We start from the raw sequence: 18891 nt of genomic DNA on the forward strand, positions 1-18891 counted from the left end.
TGCCAAAAGATGCAAAGTTGATAATTATAGTGCAACTTGTTTGTGGCACTACCGTTTGGGTCATATCGGTGTAAAGAGCATGAAGAAACTCCATAAAGATGGACTTCTGGAATCACTTGATTATGAATCATTTGATTCTTGTGAACCATGCCTTATGGGCAAGATGACCAAAACTCCATTCTCCAGAACAATGGGACGAGCTAGTGACTTATTGGAAATAATACGTACCAATGTATGCGGTCCAATGAGTGTTGATGCTTGTCGGTGTCAAAACCGGCGGATCTCGGGTAGGGGGTCCCGAACTGTGCGTCTAGGCGGATGGTAACAGGAGACAAGGGACACGATGTTTTACCCAGGTTCGGGCCCTCTTGATGGAGGTAAAACCCTACGTCCTGCTTGATTGATATTGATATTGTGGATGTTTACAAGAGTGGATCTACCACGAGATCAAGGAGGCTAAACCCAAGAAGCTAGCCTATGGTATGATTGTTGTTGTTGTTGTTGTTATCGTATGATGTCCTACGGACTAGAGCCATCCGGTTTATATAGACACCGGAGAGGGCTAGGGTTACATAGAGTCGGTTACAATGGTAGGAGATCTACATATCCGTATCGCCAAGCTTGCCTTCCACGCCAAGGAAAGTCCCATCCGGAGACGGGGAGAAGTCTTCAATCTTGTATCTTCGTAGTCTTGGAGTCCGGTCGATGGTGATAGTCCGGCCGATGATAGTTCGGCTGATGACGGTAGTCCGGCTATCCGGACACCCCCTAATCCAGGATACCCTCAGTAGCCCCTGAACCAGGCTTCAATGACGATAAGTCTGGCGCGTATATTGCTTGGCATTGCAAGGAGGGTTCCTTCTCCGAATGATAGAAGATTGTGAACACCAGGATAGTGTCCGGCTCTACAAAATAAATTCCACATTTCACCGTAGAGAGAATAATATATACACAAGTTCAATCTGCTGAAGTTTTTTGCGGCATGACGTTACGCCACTACCAAGCCATTATTTGAATCATTTTTTTACTCTACCACCTCAGCGCATTTAGCGAAGCGGTTTCCTTGGCACGTCTTGTCGAAGCAGAGATCGTGTTTCCCCTTAATCCGGGATCCTCATCAATACGGACTTGGGTAACCCAACCGCGCCATTGATGGTGACGCTTTGAGAATAAGCGAGTTTTACCAGGCCGGTGGGGGACGCGTAGACTTCGCCCGCCCATATAAGGGATAAGGATTCACCTTTTCACCTATGCCTTCTTCCTCCTTTGCTTATCCATCTCCACACACTCGAGCTCCAGTGCCCAAGCCCGCACATCTCGTCTCAACCTTCCCCAGTCATGTCTGGAGCGGGAGGCAAGTGGATGACCTCATCCGTTATAGAGGAGCACATCGAAAGACTGCGCAGCGCCGGCTACCTGTCCGGCGACATCGCGCACCGGCTGCCCGACGAGGGGCAGCTCATCCCCACCCCCAGGCCCCATGAGAGGGTCGTTTTTCTTCCCCACTTCCTCCGTGGACTGGGTTTTCCACTTCACCCCTTTGTCCGGGGGCTCATGTTCTACTACGGCCTGGATTTCCATGATCTGGCGCCGAACTTCATACTCAACATCTCGGCGTTTATCGTCGTGTGCGAGGCCTTCCTCTGCATCCAGCCCCACTTCGGCTTGTGGCTCAAGACCTTCAATGTCAAGCCGAAGGTAGTGAAGGGCACTCAAGCGGAGTGCGGAGGCGCCATGTTGGGCAAGATGCCCAATGTCCTTTGGTTCGAAGGGGCCTTCGTGGAATCCGTCAAGGGGTGGCAATCGGGGTGGTTTTATATCATCGAGCCGCGCGACCCTAAGTGGGCGGCGGCCCCCAAGTTCAGATCTGGTATCCCCACACAGCTCACCTCCTGGAAAGAGAAGGGCTTGCTGTGGGGTAGTTCAGAGGAGGTGACGGGACTCCAAGCCTGTATCCAGAAGCTGGTGAAGAAGCTCAGGCTGGTTAACATGGTCCAAGTCATGCTCGTCCGCCGGATTCTCCCATGCCAAGAGTGGGCATTCAATCTGTGGGAGTTCAATCCGGAATAGCGCCAGGCGCTGAGCGGGCTCTTCGATACGACGTATGAAGGCGCCTGGAGGGTGCTGTTTAAGGGCGCCGAAGCCCCTGCATCCGCGACTGAAGATCGCGGATTTCGCTCGCAGCGCCAAGCCGACAAGGTAAGTGATTCTCCCCCTTTACGGGACACTCGCTTTTCATAGTTTGACTCTATGCGGGTTTTAATTTCCCCTTTTCCTTTGACAGGACTGGATGAGGAAGGCGGAGCAGATTATCTGCCTAGCTCCTATGCCAGAAAACCCAGTAGACGCCCGTCTAGCGAGGCTGCTGGTTCCGGCACCGCACGTGGTGCCAGAGAAGAAGGCCAAGAAGGAGGCCACGGGTGCTCGAAAGAGTTCCCGTTTTCAGGTGTCCGACAACTCCGGGGCGGACTCCTCCCTCGAAAATGAGGAGGAGAAAGAGGACTCTCTCCCAGAGGGGGGAGAGAGAGGAAGAGGAAGGCTTCCCCAACAGGGGAGGCCGAAGGGTCCAAGAGGGGAAGGACTATTCCCTCGGACAGCTCCGCCAACATCAACGTTGGCGAGGAAGAATGGCCTTCAAGGGCCAGGCCTCCGGCGAGATCGTAAGTATCCGGATTCCTGAATGAGTTATAATTTCTTTTTCTGCGTCACATAGTGTCATTCTGATGCCGCATGCTGCCTGTAGTCCGGCCAATGATGATCTCCCCGCTTCAACGAGCGGGTCGTTGGCTCCGTCGGAGGTAGACTCCATCCCGACCGCCTCCACCCCTCGCGACACCGAGGACGCCGAGGTGGGGTCCCAAGAAGGGGCCCATCAAGGGGAGGCTCCGGAGGCGCCACGAGGCAGCCTCCCAGACTTTGCGCCGGACTCCATACCAGAACCCGCAGTGGTTCCGGAGTCCGGCCGGCGGCCCCTTCACACGAAGGGCAAGACCGTGACGCCGGCGGCTTCCGTCCAACCGGAGGCGCCGGATAATTTGTTGGAGGCGCTCCAGAGCGCTTCCATCGAGGAAGAACACCGCACTATTATGAGTGCGGTGATTCAGAAGGTACATCTCGCCAAGAGCGGGCTGACCGAAGCCTGCAGCAGCCTTCTATCAGGTTTTGAGGTAAGAAGTTAAAAATATGCAATGTAATACCGCATAGACAGTAGCCCCTAATGCTTGGTTCGGTGTTCGGAAAGAAAAGCCGGACTGAGGATCTGGAAAAAAAAGATATACGCAGGGTTGCTAAAAATTATGTCAATATGGGTTGCAGGCTGCGCTGCTGACCTCTGCCGCACTGACTGCGGAGGTCGGTGGTTTGAAGCAGGAGCTCGAGCGGTCCGAGCAAGAGCTCGGCCGCGCCAAGAAGCAGCTCCAGGACGAAGAAGGTGAGTAACACCACTTTGAACTTGTACCTTACAGAAAAGGATTTAGGTTGCAACAAAAAATAACAAGGATAACATGGGTACTGCAGGGGCCACGAACGAGGTGGCGACCCTGAAGGAGGCCGTGTCTGCGGCCGAACGCAATGCGGCCGCGGAACAAGCAGAGCGAGAAAAGCAGGAGGTGCGGGTGGCGGTGGTTCAGCAAGAGCTCCAGGCTCTCATGGAAAAGCATGAGAGTTTGGAGCATGACTCAAAGACTCGAGAGTCCGAGCTTGCCTCGGCTCTAGAAAGTGCCAAGACTGCCAAGGCCGATGCCCATAAGTCCCTTCAGGAGATTGAGTTGGTGAGGAAGATAGCAGCGGGTAAGGCATTTTTCATGCAAAGCAAGCATGTGAATGTAAATTACGTGTTACTTACCCGTATTCGGAGCTTTCCAGGGGCATTTGCAGATCTGCCTCACAGTGTATCTGATGCCGCCGCATTCTATCGAGCCGAGGAGGGGAGCTCAACGGAGAAGGTCTTCTGGTCTCAGTATGCTGAGGCCCGCCATCCGGTGCCCCCTAGCGACCAGCTGAAGCAGCTGGTCGAGCTCCACAAGGTGGCCGAGCAGGCCATGAAGGGCCTCATAGTCCGGCTGTGGCCTGGAGAGGCCATGCCTGGGAGCTACTTCGGCCTCGTGCGACGGTTGGTGGATGCGTTCCCCTGGGTGGAGGTTATCAAGCGCTCCGCCTGTATTGAAGGTGCTCGTCGGGCCCTTGCCCGCGCAAAGGTGCATTGGGGCAAGCTGGATGCGGAGAAGCTAATCACTGACGCGCCACCAGCGGGCAAGGAATATCGTACGCCCGAAATGTACTATAGGACTGTCCTGAAGGGTGCCCGCAAGATTGCGGATGAGTGCCCCAGGGATGTAATTATTGAGTAAATTCGCAACGTGTTATCCTGTGCGCTGAAAACTTTGTTCATATGCGCTAAGCAACGTTTGTTAATTTAAAATATTACCTTCTGTGCGGCCGTTTATTAAATCTGAGAGATGGCAAGTCGTCGGCTTCAGCCCCCATGCCACGAGTGCTGGGGTGTTCGGGATAAACTTGAGCACTCTTGTTCCCATTTTTGGGTCCATCTAGGGAGGCGCTCAACACAACGAACAAGGAAACCGGACTTATAGTGCTTGAACACTCTCACTTAGCCATAGAATTCTATAATTTTAAATTTCGGCGAAGCCCCTAGTATTCGGAAGACCGAATTAGGGGCGCTATCCACGCCTTCGTCGGACATTATCTGGAACTTCGCTCGAAGCGGCGTAGGTCTTTAAGGACCCGAAAGGACCTCTCGAACAGCGACCAGTCTCTCGCCTTATCATGATAGTCAGTTTTAGCTTTCTCCACTGAGGCGTTAACCCGGCTCAACCGGGGCGCAATCGCAGTGGTTGTCCCAGTGCTACCTTAGCCGATAGAATGGAACGTAAGGTGCCAAACATGGGAGCCGGGCAAACCCAACTATTGACCCAAGACATGATTCGGAGCCGATTCATATAATGCTATAAGTTCGGGGTGCCGCACTTGTGAAAGTGTTCAGACTTTATCACACCATAATGCGGGAACATAAGCCCCTGGCGTATTTGGCCGTACCAAAATGTACGGATGCAACATGTCGTAAATGAACATATATATATATATATATATAAGGTAATGCAATTATGGGCAAAAAGTGCTGCATTTTATTCGAGAAGATCTGTTATGAGTACGGAATGATACAAATAGTGCGGAAAGCAAGGGATTGGACGAATTAAAGGTGTCTCCCTCCAGGGGTAGGCCGCGGAATGGTGTATTTAACAAATTTAATGCTCGTAATGGAGACCACCTGAGTGTTCGTCGCGGCCTTTGTCCCTCCCTGGCTATTGCATCATGAGTTCGGCAGATTCGCCGCCGGATAGAGTTCTGTATAAAATAGAAAAATAAAAGATAAAAAGAGCGACACACTTGGGAGCCCCTGGTGTGGTCGAACCGCACTCTGGGTCTGTTGTGGTTGTGCCTCTCCCCCTATGCCCATGGTATCTCCAGGGCGTAATTATGTACCCGGAGAGTTTGTCTTACAATTGAGCGAGGGCTGGGGTTGAGGCCGCATTGCTACGCGTGCTCGGAACGTGCCAGGTGGTCTTGGTTGATGTTGCTCCGGGCGCGTTTGGCCGTGTTCGGTCGTTTAAAGGCCGGACTCGAAAATTGCCTTAAGAGGCTGCTCTGTACTTCTGCCGCGAGAGCCGCTGTATGTTCCTCCGTTCAGAGGGAGCGTTCCGTGTTTCCATTGACCGTGATGACTCCACGAGGGCCTGGCATCTTGAGCTTAAGGTATGCATAATGCGGCACCGCATTGAATTTTGCGAACGCGGTTTGTCCGAGCAGAGTGTGATAGCCACTGCGGAACGGGACTATGTCGAAGATTAACTCCTCGCTTCGGAAATTATCTGGGGATCCGAAGACCACTTCCAGTGTAACTGAGCCTGTACAACTGGCCTCGACACCTGGTATGATGCCTTTGAAGGTTGTCTTTGTAGGTTTAATCCTTGAAGGGTCTATGCCCATCTTGCGCACTGTATCCTGATAAAGCAGGTTCAGGCTACTGCCGCCGTCCATCAGGACTCTCGTGAGGTGAAATCCATCGACGATTGGGTCTAAAACCAATGCGGCGAATCCGCCATGGCGGATACTGGTCGGATGGTTTCTTCGATCGAAAGGGATCAGGCAAGAGGACCATGGGCTGAATTTTGGGGCGACTGGCTCCATCGCATATACACCCCTTAGTGCATGCTTTCGCTCCCTCTTGGGAATATGCGTTGCGTATATCATGTTTACCGTCCGAACTTGAGGGGGGAATCCCTTTTGTCCTCTGTTGTTCGGTGGCCAGGTCTCTTCCTCGTCATTGCTGTGTAGCCCCTTGTCACTGTTTTCAGCGATTAATTTGCCTGCCTGCTTGAATACCCAACAATCTCTGTTGGTGTGATTAGCTGGCTTTTTGGGGGTTCCATGTATTTGACAGGAGCGGTCAAGTATTCGGTCCAAATGGGACGGGCCCGGAGTGGTTCTTTTGAATGGCTTCTTCCGTTGACCGGGCTTGGAGCCTCAGAATCCGGCATTGACTGCCGTATCCTCATTGCTGTCGCCATTAATGCGGCGTTTGTTTTTGTTTCGACGCAACCTGCCATTGCGGTCCTTGGTATCTGGACTGCCAGCGTTTTTGCTGAGGTTGTTGCTGCGAGCTAGCCAGCTATCTCTCCCTCGCAGAAGCGGGTCATGAGTGATGTGAGGGCTGCCATGGATTTCGGCTTCTCCTATCCTTTGTTAAGAACCGTGTCCAGAATTGCCTGGCCGATTCGTCTGGCTGCTGGATTATGTGGCTTAGGTCATCTGCGTCCGGTGGTCGCACATACGTGCCCTGGAAGTTGTCGAGGAATGCGGCTTCCAGGTCTTCCCAGCATCCAATTGACTCTGCGGGTAGGCTGTTCAGCCAATGCCGAGCTGGTCCTTTAAGCTTGAGCGGGAGATACTTAATGGCATGAAGATCGTCGCCGCGGGCCATATGTATATGGAGGAGATAATCCTCAATCCAAACCGCGGGGTCTGTTGTGCCATCATAGGATTCGATATTAACGGGTTTAAACCCTTCAGGGATTTGATGATCCATTACTTCGTCAGTGAAGCATAGTGGTTGTGCGGCGCCTCTGTATTGAGCAATATCGCGACGTAGCTCGAGAGAGCGTTGTCTGCTGTGTTCGGCCCGGCCGGAGTAGTTGTATCCGGCTCGACGGTATTCGTCGTGGGTCTTGGGGCGCCCACGTGATCCATAGATAGATCTGGATTGTCTTGCCTTGTCCTCCAATATATCTCGCAAGTCCGGCGTGTTCCCCCGTGGCTTCATGCTTTTTGAGCGATGCCGGGGTACTGTTTTGGTGGAGGGTTTGCATGCCTCTCTGTCGCGGCCACGAGGTGGTCGGTCTGCCGTATTGTGCGCTGGTGATGCAGGTTTGTACGCTTCCTCCTCTAGTCGGGGGAGCAACTTGCGTTTTGGATAACTTTTGGAGGGGCGTTCGAGTTCATACTCTTCGGCCGCGAGGACCTTGGTCCATCTGTCGGCCAGTAGGTCTTGATCAGCTTGAAGCTGTTGCTGCTTTTTCTTTAGGCTGTTTGCCGTGGCCATTAGCCTGCGTCTGAAACGCTCTTGTTCGACGGGATCCTTAGGCACGACGAATTCGTCGTCGTCGAGGCTTGCCTCGTCTCCGGAGGGAGGTAAGTAATTATCATCCTCGACCTCGTCGTCTACCGCCCTCTCGTGGGGGCTTGCTTCTGTCTCCTCCTGCGCTGGATTGTGCTGGAGGGGGTTGTCCTCGGCACTTTCCGGGGTGCTATTATCTCCTGTGCCGGAATCTCCATTCTTGCTATGGCGGGATTTAGAGTGGCGCCGCTGATGTTGGCGCTTGGGCTGTTTCTTTAAGGAATCGGCCTCCGCTGCTTCTTCGCCGTCCCCATCTTTTGGGGTGTCCACCATGTATATGTCGTATGATGAGGTGGTCTTCCAGTGTCCTGTAGGCACTGGTTCTTGATAGTCTCCGGCATTGTCGTCCATACCGTCGATGTCTTCGGAGTCGTAGTCGAGTACGTCGGTTAGATCGTCGACGGTGGCTACGAAGTGGGTGGTGGGTGGGTTCTGAATTTCTTCGTCGTCCGCGTCCCAACCGTCCTGGCCGTAGTTCGGCCAGGGTTCTCCGGATAGCGAGAGATGCTTCAGCGAATTTAGGATATCGACGAAGGGTGAGTGCTGAAAGATGTCCGCAGCGGTGAATTCCATGATCGGCGCCCAATCGGATTCGACTGGCAGGGGTGCAGGAGGTTCGGAGTCCGGTAGAGAGTCTGGCACCTCGGAGTCATGAGCTTTGTGCGGGACAATGTAAGTGTTCGGCTCCATCACTGTAGAAATTGCAGCTCCCGAGGCGGTGTCCAGCCATCCGTCCTCGATCTGAGCGATCGGCTCCGGACTATGGGTTGGAGCGGATTCGTGTGCGGCCTCCAAGGTGCTGTCCGGCGGCAGAGTTAGGTCATGCCCATTGTGACAGTGCGGCACGCTCGGCTGTGGCTCGGATCCGTCGAAGATCAAGTCCTCGCGGATATCGGCCGTGAAGTTTAGGCTCCCAAACCTGACCTGACGGCCAGGGGCGTAGCTTTCGATCTGCTCCAGATGGCCAAGTGAGTTGGCCCGCAGTACGAAGCCGCCGAATACGAAGATCTGTCCAGGGAGAAAAGTCTCACCCAGGACTGCGTCATTGTAGATTGAAGAGGCCATCAAGCCTATCGGTGACGACACAGAGGAGCTCTCAATGAAAGCACCAATGTCGGTGTCAAAACCGGCGGATCTCGGGTAGGGGGTCCCGAACTGTGCGTCTAGGCGGATGGTAACAGGAGATAAGGGACACGATGTTTTACCCAGGTTCGGGCCCTCTTGATGGAGGTAAAACCCTACGTCCTGCTTGATTGATATTGATATTGTGGATGTTTACAAGAGTGGATCTACCACGAGATCAAGGAGGCTAAACCCTAGAAGCTAGCCTATGGTATGATTGTTTTTGTTGTTGTTATCGTATGATGTCCTACGGACTAGAGCCATCCGGTTTATATAGACACCGGAGAGGGCTAGGGTTACATAGAGTCGGTTACAATGGTAGGAGATCTACATATCCGTATCACCAAGCTTGCCTTCCATGCCAAGGAAAGTCCCATCCGGACACGGGGCGAAGTCTTCAATCTTGTATCTTCGTAGTCTTGGAGTCCGGTCGATGGTGATAGTCCGGCCGATGATAGTTCGGCTGATGACGGTAGTCCGGCTATCCGGACACCCCCTAATCCAGGACTCCCTCAATGCTCGTGGCGAGATTGTTATTTTCTGACCTTCATAGATGATTTGAGCAGATATGGGTATATCTACTTAATGAAACACAAGTTTGAAACATTTGAAAAGTTCAAAGAATTTCAGAGTGAAGTGGAGGAGAATATTTGAGTTACGAGTTTGGCCTTCATTTCAAACAATGTGGAATAGTTTCACAACTCACGCCACCTAGAACACCACAGCGTAATGGTGTGTCCGAACATCGTAACCGCACTTTATTGGATATGGTGCGATCTATGATGTCTCTTACCGATTTACCACTATCATTTTGGGTTTATGCATTAGAGACAGCTGCATTCACTTTAAACAGGGCACCGTCAAAGTCCGTTGAGACAACACCGTATGAACTGTTGTTTGGCAACAAACCTAAGCTGTTGTTTCTGAAAGTTTGGGGATGTGATGCTTATGTCAAAAGGCTTCAGCATGATAAGCTCGAACCCAAATCGGAGAAATGTGTCTTCATAGTATATCCTAAGGAAACAATTGGGTACACCTTCTACCACAAGTCCTAAGGCAAGATTTGTTTGCTAAGAACGAAACCTTTCTAGAGAAGGAGTTTCTCTTGAAAGAAGTGAGTGGGAGGAAAGTAGAATTTGATGAGGTAATTGTACCTGCTCTCAATTTGGAAAGTAGCTCATCTGAGAAATCTGTTCCCGTGATGCCTACACCAACAAGAGAGGAAGCTAATGATAAAGATCATGAAATTACATATCAAGTTGCTACAGAACCTTCTAGGTCTGGCAGAGCATGATCCGCACTAGAGTGGTACAGTAATCCTGTTCTGGAGGTCATGTTACTTGACCATGACAAAATACAAACTATGAAGAAGCTATGATGAGCCTAGATTCCGATAAATGGCTTGATGCCATGAAATCCGAGATAAGATCCATGTATGAGAACATAGTGTGGACTTTGGTGGATCTGCCCGATGATCGGCGACCCATAGAGAATAAATGGATCTTCAAGAAGAAGATTAACGCTGATGGTAATGTTACTGTTTATAAAGCTCGACTTGTTGCAAAGGGTTTTCGACAAGTTCAAGGAGTTGACTACGATGAGACTTTCTCACCTGTAGCAATGCTTAAGTCTTTCCGAATCATGTTAGCAATTGCCGCACTTTATGATTATGAAATCTGGCAAATGGATGTTAAAACTGCATTCCTTAGTGACTTTCTTAAAGAAGAGTTGTATATGATGCAACCAAAAGGTTTTGTCGATCCTAAAGGTTCTAACAAAGTGTGCAAGCTCCAGTGATCCATTTATGGACTGGTGCAAGCATCTCAGAGTTGGAATATACGCTTTGATGAGGTGATCAAAGCATATGGTTTTATACAGACTTTTGGAGAAGCTTGTACTTACAAGAAAGTGAGTGGGAGCTCTATAACATTTCTAATATTATATGTGGATGACATATTGTTGATTGGAAATGATGTAGAATTTGTAAATAGCTTAAAAGGATACTTGAATAAGAGTTTTCAATGAAAGACCTCGGCGAAGCTTTTTATATATTGTGCATCAAGATCTATAGAGATAGATCAAGACGCTTGATAGAACTTTCACAAAGCACATACCTTGATAAAGTTTTGAAGAAGTTCAAAATGGATCGGCCAAAGAAAGGGTTCTTGACTGTGTTACAAGGTGTGAAGTTGAGTCAGACTCAATGCCCGACCACTGCAGAAGATAGAGAGAAAATGAAAGTCATTCCCTATGCCTCAGACATAGGTTCTATCATGTATGCTATGCTATGTACCAGACCTGATGTGTGCCTTGCTATAAGTTTAGCAGAGAGGTACCAAAGTAATCCAGGAGTGGATCACTGGATAGTAGTCAAGAACATCCCGAAGTACCCGAAAAGGACTAGGGATATGTTTCTCATTATGGAGGTGACAAAGAGCTTATCGTAAATGTTTACGTCGATGCTAGCTTTGACACTGATCCGAATGACTCTATGTCACAATCCGGATACATATTTTTATTAAATGGTGGAGCAGTCAGTTGGTGCAGTTCCAAGCAGAGCGTCATGGCGGGATCTACGTGTGAAGCGGAGTACATAGCTGCTTCAGAAGCAGCAAATGAAGGAGTCTAGATGAAGGACTTCATATCCGATCTAGGTGTAATACCTAGTGTATCGGGTCCAATGAAAATCTTTTGTGACAATACCGGAGTAGTTGTGTTGGCAAAGGAATCCAGATTTCACAAAAAGACCAAACACATCAAGAGATGCTTCAACTCCATCCGAGATTTGGTCAAGGAGGGAGACATAGAAATTTGTAAAATACATACGGATCTGAATGTTGCAGACCCGTTGACTAAGCCTCTTCCATGAGAAAAACATGATCAACACCAAGACTCCATGGGTGTTAGATTCATTACAATGTAATCTAGATTATTGACTCTAGTGCTAGTGGGAGACTGAAGGAAATATGCCCTAGAGACAATAATAAAGTTGTTATTTTATATTTCCTTATTCATGATAAATGTTTATTATTTATGCTAGAATTGTATTAACCGGAAACTTGGTACATGTGTGAATACATAGACAAAAAAATGTGTCCCTAGTATGCCTCTACTAGGCTATCTCGTTGATCAAAGATGGTTAAGTTTCCTAGCCATGGACATGAGTTGTCATTTGATAACGGGATCACATCATCAGTGGAATGATGTGATGGTCAAGAACCATCCGTTAGCTTAGCATAATGATCGTTCAGTTTTATTGCTACTGCTTTATTTGTGTCAAATATATATTCCTCCGACTATGAGATTATGCAACTCTCGGGCACCGGAAGAATGCCTTGCATGCTATCAAACATCACAACGTAACAGGGTGATTATAAAGTTGCTCTACAGTTATCTCCAAAGGTGTTTGTTGGGTTGTCATAGATCGAGATTAGGATTTGTCACTCCGAGTATCAGAGAGGTATCTCTGGGACCTCTCGGTAATGCACATCATATGAATCCTTGCAAGCAATGTGACTAATGAGTTAGTTACGGGATGATGCAGTATAGAATGAGTAAAGAGACTTGCCGGTGACGAGATTGAACTAGGTATGAAGATACCGACGATCAAATCTCGGGCAAGTAACATACCGATAACAAAGGGAATAACTATGTTGACATTGCGCTTCGACCGATAAAGATCTTCGTAGAATATGTGGGAACCAATATGAGCATCCAGGTTCCGCTATTATTTATTGACCAGAGAGGTGTCTTGGTCATGTCTACATAGTTCTCGAACCCGTAGGGTCCTCACGCTTAACGTTCGATGACGATAGGTATTATATGAGTTATGTGTTTTGGTGACCTGATGTTGCTTGAAGCTACGTCGATTTTTCACCCAAAGAGGAACGGATGATGTAGCACAACGGTGGTAGGTATTTCCCTCAGATATGAAACCAAGGTTATCGAACCAGTAGGAGAACCAAGCAACACAACATAAAACAGCCCCTGCACACAAATAACAACACCTCACAACCCGACGTGTTAAAGGGTTTGTCAATCCCTTTCGAGGTACGACGCCTCAAGATAGGGAAAGGACGTGAGGTAAATTTGTAGATGGGATATATAGATCGTGGAACAAATAAATTACAGCAAGGTATTTTTGTATTTTTGTTTAATAGATCTGAAAATAAACGCAAGGAAAAAGTAGATCGCAAGGCAAATATATGAGAAAGAAGACCCGTGGGCCGTAGGTTTCACTAGTGGCTTCTCTCGAGAAAAATAGCAAACGGTGGGTGAACAAATTACTGTTGGGCAATTGATAGAACATCAAATAATCAGGACGATATCCAGGTAATGATCATTACATAGGCATCACGTCCAAGATTAGTCGACCGACTCCTGCCTGCATCTACTACTATTACTCCACACATCAACCACTATCCAGATGCATCTAGTGTATTAAGTTCATGGAAAAGCGGAGTAATGCAATAAGAATGATGACATGATGTAGACAAGATCCGTTTATCTATTGCGGCAGATATGGATCCCATCTTTTTATCCTTAGTAGCAAAAATACATACGTGTCGGTTCCCTTTCTGTCACTGGGATCAAGCACCGTAAGATCGAACCCACTACCAGGCACCTCTTCCCATTGCAAGATAAATAGATCAAGTTGGCCAAACAAAACCCAAATATCGGAGAAGAAATACGAGGCTATAAGAGATCAGGCATATAAGAGATAACTTTCATGGATATAAAAAGATATAACTGATCATAAACTCGAAGTTCATCGGATCCCAACAAACACACCGCAAAAGGACTTACATCATATGAATCTCCAAGAGATCATTGCATTGATAATCAAGAGAGAGAGAGGAATCCATCTAGCTACTAACTACGGACCTGAAGGTCTACAAACAACTACTCACGCATCATCGGAGAGGCACCAATGAAAGTGGTGAACCCCTCCGTGATGGTGTATAGATTGGATCTCGGTGTTCTGGACTCTGCGGCGGCTGGATGAATATTTCGTCGACTCCCCTAGGGTTTCTAGAATATTTTGGTATTTATAGAGCAAAGAGTCGGTCCGGGGGCACCCGAGGTGGGCACAACCCACCTGAGCGCGCCTGGGCCTCCTGGCGCGCCTAGGTGGGTTGTCCCCTCCTCGGGACTCCCCAAGGTGCAACCAGGGCCCATTGTGTTCCTTCTGGTCCATAAAAAATCATTGTAAATTGGCGTGGTATTTGGACCCCTTCTATCGGGGATATACCCCGCGGTGTGACCCGGCCGGAGATATGATCCAGCTGGGACTTGGTGTTTCATTGGTGACCCGACAGATTATAAGCCGGCGGACAGTTAAGCATTGTAAGCCGGTGGACATAGTCAAGCATTGTAAGCCGACAGACACAATCAAGCATTGTAAGCCGACGGACACAGTCAAGCATTGTAAGCCGGTGGACACAGTCAAGCATTGTAAGCCGGCGGACACAGTCAAGCATAGTAAGCCAGCGGATACAGTCAAGCATTGTAAGCCGGCAGACACAGTCAAGCATTGTAAGCCGGCGGACACAATCAAGCATTGTAAGCCGGCGGACATAGTTAAGCATTGTAAGCCGGCAGACAGTTAATCCAGAAAGTTAAGGCAGAAAGTTAAGCGAGACAGTTAAGCCAAATGGTAAGCCAGATTGTAAGTCAGATTGTAAGACCGGATTGTAAACCGGCTTATGTTAAGAAGCCCAAGACGATAAGAAGCCCAAGACGTTAAGAAGCCCATGGTGAGAAGCCCATGGTAAGACGTCAAAATAGGTTAAGTCCTAATCCTAGTTTGACTCTACATGCAACCTGCCCCTTCAACTTATATAAGGAGGGGCGGGGCACCCCAAGAGGTAGGGCAAGAAAATGATCATTAAGGCTAGACACAACTAGAGGAGAGCCGGATTTACGGCATCTCCCTCATAAGCATAATGAGACCTAGCCACAAACAACATGTAGGGCTATTACTGGATGATGTTTTCCAGGGCCCGAAGCTGTCTAAATCCTTGTCTTGTGTGTTGCTTCTGTCGTCCCGATCAACCCCTATCAAGCTACCACATAGATGCGTTGGACTCACGACTAAGTCCTCACACTAGGACATCTGCCGTGACGTTTTCACATCAGTTGGTGCCCACCGTGGGGCCGACACATGGTGGTGTTGAGTTCTTGGAGGAAATTCTCAGGAGTCGAGAGGTTTGCAATTCGTCGGATGGAAAAGAGCCGGCATAGAAGATGCTGCATCAACTCCATTTTCATCAGATTGCTATTTAGAAAGTTTTAATATCAGACCAAAGTCGAAAGACAACTTTGACATTGAGGGCACACACGCCCATCCTTCGTGCAAACGAGCGAAGTATCACCCAAACGTCAAATAGGGATGGCTACGATGGAAAATTTGAGGTGGCACACATGGTGAAAACAAGATCCATGATGCCCTGGGACTCACGCTTACTTTTCTTGCGTTATGGGATGATGAGGATCATGAGTCGCCAAGACTCTTCAAAGTTCTGCCCTCGGCCGGTCTCGTAATTGTATTGAGTACGAGTCTAAGTCATATTGAGCCTGGCTTCCAACAAAGTTCACGCAAGGTGCTAAAAATACAGTTTTGCTAGAACTCATCTAGATGAGATATAACTTGGTCTCATTCACATTTTATAGCCATTAGATGTGATGCTATAAGATGTGTGTATGCTGACGTGGGTTGTATTAGTTCTTGTGTTCAAAGTGAATGAGACCAAATTATATCTCATCTAGATGAGTTCTAGGTACTCCCCTAAAAATATACGGACTCTCTAGACCACCCACGAGTCGGAAGCAGATTCTTCATGCGTTCGGACTCCTCTGTCGACCCAATCCATTGACCCGCCAAGCTGTACCCCGAGTAAGCAGCGACGGGGCCTCCCCTGCCGCGCCCGGCAATGCTACACGTACAAACGATTTACAGGTTTTTACAGGATGGTTAACCTTGATTGGTCAATAGGTGAGCGGTGCAGCCCACCTCCGTGAAAATCAAGGGGGGGAGAGGTTTGTGATTGGTTGTTAGATGAAAGGAGCATGTAAAAGCGTGTAAGTCTTTGTATGTCTAGCATTTTTGCTGCCGCGCATGTCGGTTGTGCCCTGCCTGCCTCCGCTCGTCGGCAGTGCCCCGCCTTCCTCCGACCGACTACGCCACCTGCCAAATGCCACTGCGAGCCACTGCTTTGCCAGTACCTCTGCCCGGCGCCAAATCGCCAACCATGCCTTCTGCGCCATCGGAGTGCCCGTCTGTCCGCCGTTGAGTCACTCCGTCGACCTCGGCGTATCTCCAAACCCGCGCTTGGACGGCTCCACTCGCCGTTCACGTGCCCGGATTGAGTCGCCGCTCTGGCCGGTTTCATCGTGCTCAGTATCGTGCCCCGATTTAAGGCCGCCGCCGCCACTCATTGAATCGCCGGTTCCCCCGGGCCGCTGCCAAGCTGCTGCAGCCTCGTCGTCTCACCGGCGTGACCTGTGAGCCGCCCTATGCGTCACCTATCAAGCCGCCGTTGGGCCACCCGCGTCAGCACCACGGGTTGCTTGTGCTCCTTCCGCGACCTCACCAAGTCACCGCTGCTGTCATGGCCTCATCCTGAGCCGCCGGCGCGCTGCCCTTGCCGGTGGGGCACCGCTACTGCTCACGAGTCGTCGTCGTCGGCGCGTCACCTTGCCTACTGCAGCGTCTGCGGTGTCTGCGGTGTGTGTGTACGTCTGACATCGCCTCTGAGCCGGCTGCCACCGCTATAATACGCCTCCACAAGCCACTGCGGCCCCTACTAAGTCGCTGGACCGGCCCTCTACTGCAACTTTCAAGCCAGCTCTGCCGCGAGCAACCCCAGAGCCGCCCGCAGATGAGTCGCCGACGTCTCCTATGATGAGCCGCCACGGGTTCTTCTCGCGCTGCGCTGAGCCGCCTCCGCTATCGAGCATTCGAGCTTCCAGTCAGTCCTGCCGTCTCTGTCACTGGCGCGTCTGCTGCTTCCTCAAGTTTCCTTCGCCATTGCGGCACGAGCCGCTTCCGTAGGTCATCCAACGCTGAGTCGCCGGGTTACCTTCACTACCGTGGCCTTAATTTAAATGATGGCTCCTCCCGTTGCCGCCGCGTTGGCTTTCCACTCCGCTCTGAGCCGACCCCCGGCGGGTGTTTCTCTGTCCACCTTCAACGGAGAACCGCTGTCCGCCTCGGAATGCTGCACGCCCACGTATCAAGCAGTCTCCGCTGTGGCCTGTCTTGAGCAGCCACCGCTCCTTTCGCAAACGCCAGCGTCCACACCTCAAGCCGCCGCTCCTTTTAATAGGCTATTTCCCCCTGGCCTTTGAGGTGCCCCGGGTCGCTACTCGAGCCTCGCTGGAGTCGCCGCCCACCTCACCTTGCTGGAGTCGTCCCCGCATTGGTGTCAACCCGTCGAGTCACCGCTTGCCCGGCACTCCGCCCTCCGGCGGTTTCCTTTGTGCGCCCACGCTGGCTCCGTGTTGAAGGCGTCGTCACTGCCTCTCCACCATTACAGCGGTAACCCGCCACTCCAGGGGTCTCGACCCAGCTACGCCGTCGCCGCCACAGCCTCACTATGAGCCACCGTGGACGACACTGCCGGTGTTACTGAATCTCACCTCACCGGTGTTGCCACTATGAGCCGCCTGTCGCACCGCTCTGTTAACTCGCTGTGGAGCACCCTGAACCACCGTTACCGCTACCTCGTCTGCCCTGGCAAGACCGCAGTTGTACATGCACAAGCTGCTACCTGTGGCCTTGTCAAGTCTGTTGCGCTTGAGCCGCCCTCATCGGCGTGTTAGACCACTGCTAACTTCAGCAGCCGTCTTCGTGAGCAGTTTTCAAATCAGCTACCGATAAGCTGTGGTTGCAGCCCGCTTCCGTCGTGGGATGTTTCTGTGGCTGTGAGCTGTCCCGGCCATTGAACCAGCGTCCGCTTGCAAGCGGTTTCAGCCAGCCTTATTCTGCGGCCATGACCATCCCTTATCTGTACTAGTACGACATTGAGCAAGAGCAAGTGAGCAACAAGTTAAAGTTACAGCCGAAAGATGTAGGTGTGATCAGTCCATTCGGAGATTCTCCTGCTATGGATCGACCTGCCCTACCGGGTCCTCCGCCTCCAAGGGCCTCCTCTGACATGCCTCGCTAGAGAGTCTCTGCCATGACTCGGGGCCACTTCCAAACCACCCCGTGATTTCACCGAGTCCTCTCGATAAACCTCTCCGCTGTGGCGGAAACACTTCAATGACCCGCCAGAGCGCCTTCGTGGGTGGGCCACCCCGTGGTTTCACTCCTCCCGAGTTGTGTCTTGAAATCATCACTCCGGATAGTCGTTCTCACCTTGAACCACTGTTAAGCCGGCCTTGCTTCCGCTACTATGGTTAACAGCTGCACTTGTGCCAAGGCCGCCCGTTTCTGCCGCCTGAGAGTCACCGAGGGAGTCCTGGATTAGGGGGTGTCCGGACGGCCGGACTATGACCTTTGGCCAGACTCCCGGACTATGAAGATACAAGATTAAAGACTTCGTCCCGTGTCCGGATGGGACTTTCCTTGGCATGGAAGGCAAGCTTGGCGATACGATATGAAGATCTCCTTCCATTGTAACCGACTCTGTGTAACCCTAGCCCTCTCCGGTGCTTATATAAACCGGAGAGTTTTAGTCCATAGAACAGACAACAATCATACCATAGGCTAGCTTCTAGGGTTTAGCCTCTCTGATCTCGTGGTAGATCAACTCTTGTACTACCCATATCGTCAATATTAATCAAGCAGGAGTAGGGTTTTACCTCCATCGAGAGGGCCCGAACCTAGGTAAAAACATCGTGTCCCTTGTCTCATGTTACCATCCGCCTAGACGCACAGTTCAGGACCCCCTACCCGAGATCCGCTGGTTTTGACACCGACATTGGTGCTTTCATTGAGAGTTTCTCTGTGTCGTCACCTTTAGGCCCGATGGCTTCTTCGATCATCAACCACGACGCGGTCCAGGGTGAGACTTTTCTCCCCGGACAGATCTTCGTATTCTGAGGCTTCGCACTACGGGCCAATTCGCTTG

Source organism: Triticum aestivum, chromosome 3B, assembly GCF_018294505.1.
Source record: "Triticum aestivum cultivar Chinese Spring chromosome 3B, IWGSC CS RefSeq v2.1, whole genome shotgun sequence".
Taxonomy (NCBI): Eukaryota; Viridiplantae; Streptophyta; class Magnoliopsida; order Poales; family Poaceae; genus Triticum; species Triticum aestivum.